Source organism: Nanorana parkeri, unplaced genomic scaffold (assembly GCF_000935625.1).
Source record: "Nanorana parkeri isolate BGI_ZX_2015 unplaced genomic scaffold, ASM93562v1 scaffold85, whole genome shotgun sequence".
Taxonomy (NCBI): Eukaryota; Metazoa; Chordata; class Amphibia; order Anura; family Dicroglossidae; genus Nanorana; species Nanorana parkeri.
Window position 1 is genome coordinate 1,504,421 of NW_017306353.1, and position 3,876 is coordinate 1,508,296.

Here is a 3,876-nt window from a genome sequence, read left to right on the forward strand (position 1 = left end):
AATCCTGGAGTTGTTCTTTAAGAAAGGAGGAAAACGATGCACGGAGAGGATAGAACTGAAAGGAAATGGTTCATTAAAATTAAAAAGAAAGGAAGGAAGAAAGGAAGGAAGGGAAAGGAAAGGAAGGAAGGAAAGGAAAGAAGGAAAGGAAAGAAGGAAGAGAAAGGAAAGGAAGGTAATAAGGAAGGCAGGAAGGGAAAGGAAAGGGGGGGGAGGAAGGAAAGGAAAGGGGAGGAAGGAAGGAAGGAAGGAATGAGAGAAAAATAAAGTAAGAGGGGGAGAGAGAGAGAGAGAGAGAGAGAGAGAGAGAGAGAGGAGATATGTAAGTATAACCAGCAGATACAAATAAAAGTTGAAGACAATTGGAAGGGAAGGATTTAGGAAAGTGAAGAGTGTATACATGGCAGAGTTTATAGTGTGATATAAATGACATTCCAGTAACAATGTATACCACATCACTCATCATCGATCCCCCGAATACAGATATAGGGATCGGGATCCCAGCGCAGAACCGGCCAGGTGTGTGGCAGGTGGGCGGGGCCATGTACTCCGCACCTGCCGGGACACCGAGCCTTCCCTATAGTGCAGCGCTGCTGCCCCGTACTGAGTCTCTGTGTGCCGGGCGCTGGGCTGATTACCTGGAAGCTGTCGTGCCCATAGCGCTGCCTGGTGCCACCACCTGCACCCACCTTTCACACCAGGACAACACTCAGGTACTGCCATCATCCTTATGTATGTGAGATGTGTGTCCTGACATGACTGAACATAGTTTATTGCTTCCTTGATGCGCTGTGTCCATTATTTTATTGTGATAGCAGAGGGTGGAAGGATTACTGTACTTTCATCTCTTATTATTTCTCAGTGGCGTAGTAGCTTCTACATTTGCATCATGTCTGACTGTACCGAATCCCATGAACAAAGATGTCTTCTATAGCCGGGTACCAGTCCTTACATCTGCAACTTTTCCTTTTTGGGGTTTTGTTTTGTTTTTTGTTAACTTTCATCTGGTGATCCGGCTAGAAATACACTTCCTGTCCTAAAGCGACAACTCAGTTCCTGTACTGTATTGAAGAAGCAGTGTTGTCCACTTAGGACGGAACTCCACTTATCTCTCGCTCTCCTCTCCTCCATAACATAATGGGGAGGTGTCCTGTAGTCCTTAGAGACATCTAGGACAAATACTGATGAGTGTAGCCCAAGCAGAGAGCACAGGTCACACATTTTATTTATTTATTTGCACTTATGGAACAGATGTAATAGAATGCATTGAATGGTATATTGATTGAAGTTCATGGTCAGAGTTGACAGTTTTGATGCTTCCATGCTGCTGAATCCTTCACTTGGAATTGATCTATGATTAAGAACTCTGGTGTGTGGCAGTATTAATAGCTCATCAAGTAATCTGAATCTCTTTAATACCTATAATGACTCCAAACTTATAAATGCTGAAACCTGAAGTCTTTCTATATCACTTATTTAATTGAGCCCCTTGCAAGTCTTAGATGGCATGTAACAATATATACCTCTGCAGACTGTGTCCATAAGGCCACCACATGTAGCCTCTCTACTAATTGGTCACCTTCTTGTAGATACTATATTTATATCGCTTTGTGAATGAAAAGAGAACCAGTCACCATAAGATGATACAACCTCTGATGATGGTAAGGCATTGAGCATGCCATGCAATCACTAGGTCCTAGACCAGAGGTGGGCAACTCCGGCCATCCAGCTGTTGTAAAATTACAAGTCCCAAGAGGCATTGCAAGACTGACAGTTACAGGTATGACCCCCCAGAGGCATGTTGGCATTTGTAGTTAAAGCACAGCTGGAGGGCCAGAGTTGCCCACCCTTATCCTAGAGGGTTAAATTTCCCACTGCACCCCCAATTGCCCACATTCTAAGGATTGTCACTAAATAAACTTGGCCATATGCCTGTGTTCACTGCAGGATGAAGCTGAGTACATCAAAGATGGGTGTTAGCATCTTTGGCACCCGGCACTTATGAAATGATTAAATTAAGGCTTTTCCTCCTCATTAAATACCTAATTTTAGACCCAGTGACATCAACACTAGGTCTTTGTGGTTCTCAATGCAATTTAGGAAGGTCATGGCCATCAGGGTGCTGAACACAGGAAGGTGTGGTGATGCCCACATGTGATTCTGAGCCTCCATGATTGACAAAACTGAAATCCAATGAATGGAAGGGGTGGGCCAGGGACAGTCAGGCTAGGGAAGAAATAGCTACATGATGCTGGACATCCTCCAGCCAGAACATGAGGTGGGTTCTTTCAGACTTTCTGTAGCTTCTAGTGCACATTGTGAGAAGCTCACAGTGTGCAGGGAAATCAGAGCAAATCAGCTTTAAGAAGGGGCTCTTAATTGGGGAACTTGGTATTAACTTAAAGTTACAAGTCCACTTTAAAAAGAGTAGTCTATCCTAATGTTTATAAACGATTTCATCTAAGGTTCCATCAAAAGTGTGTGCAGCAAAAACCTTTTTTTTTTAGTTTAGATAGAGACGGAAGATTAGAAAACGCGTCAGGTGTTACTACTATCCTTTGGAGATAGTAGTAAAAACAGGCACCATAATAGTTGTCATGCTGGCATCGGTTTCACCAGACAGAAAGTGAGAGAAAAATCTCCAAGAGCAACACAAACAGAAATAGAAATCCTTTCTTTCAGTAGAGTAGGGGAAGGCTTAAACCACTGACAGCTTTTAAGGTAGAACTCTGAGCAAACTTTTTCTTAATCATTGCAGTGGGGCTACCCCCTACACTGCAAGGGTTACATGCTCATTTGTGTCTAGTGGCAAAATATAAGTTATACTCACCCGAACAACAAAATTAGTGGGTCGCCCCTACCTTGGCTCCTTGATGTCAGACTCTCCCCCTAATATTATATATACAGACAAAGGGGGTGAACGAAAGGGTTTGTGGAGAGATGTAGATCGACCCATGCGTAAAAATATCTCAAATTTATTGTACATAAAAATGGTTTAGGTGATAACAATCATAAATAACATTATTACATACATTAGTGGATATAATATCCCAATTTTAACCACCATGATTCATCCTTCCTTTGTAGGCAGCCCAGAATACATAAATTAATTTAATAAAATAAAACTCTGATACATATCAGCCATGATTGATTCCAATTGATGCATTCATTGTGTAGTCTCCAAGGTATGTATATCAACATTCATCCCTATGGGTTTCGCCTTTTGGGCTTCTTCAGGGGATTAGATTCATCTATATAGAGTACCTGGAGGTGGGTCGACGTGAGGAGGACCGGGATGAGGTGGGTGGCTAGATCTAGCCCTGCCATCACATACCGTCCATCATCTCTACCGGGACCCCGGGGCCTCAAAGGGAGGAATGCGCTAGGCAGCCTAAGAGAGCCAAACCAAACCCCATTCGGAGCAGTGACCTAATTCTGATCCGAAGTGTATAAAGGTGTGCTGTCCTCAGCTCACAGCTCCAAATGGTGTGCTCTCCACCGATGTCCCCGGGGTCCCGGTAGAGATGATGGACGGTATGTGATGGCAGGGCTAGATCTAGCCACCCACCTCATCCCGGTCCTCCTCACGTCGACCCACCTCCAGGTACTCTATATAGATGAATCTAATCCCCTGAAGAAGCCCAAAAGGCGAAACGTGTAGGGATGAATGTTGATATACATACCTTGGAGACTACACAATGAATGCATCAATTGGAATCAATCATGGCTGATATGTATCAGAGTTTTATTTTATTAAATTAATTTATGTATTCTGGGCTGCCTACAAAGGAAGTATGAATCATGGTGGTTAAAATTGGGATATTATATCCACTAATGTATGTAATAATGTTATTTATGATTGTTATCACCTAAAAC

The 3,876-nt window shown here is 43.0% G+C and overlaps 1 protein-coding gene across 2 annotated transcripts in view; it reads left to right on the plus strand.

Annotated features, from left to right (window-relative positions):
• The first annotated feature begins 653 nt into the window (after positions 1-653).
• Positions 654-3,876, plus strand: part of SCNN1B (sodium channel epithelial 1 beta subunit) — a 68,838-nt gene continuing 65,615 nt past the window's right edge. Inside the window, exons 1-2 of one of the 2 annotated variants that reach the window (XM_018552339.1) lie at positions 654-713; positions 1,390-1,393. The gene's annotated coding sequence lies outside the window, so the exon portion shown is untranslated. The remainder of the gene's footprint in view (positions 714-1,389; positions 1,394-3,876) is intronic. The other variant, XM_018552340.1, reaches the window with a different exon arrangement.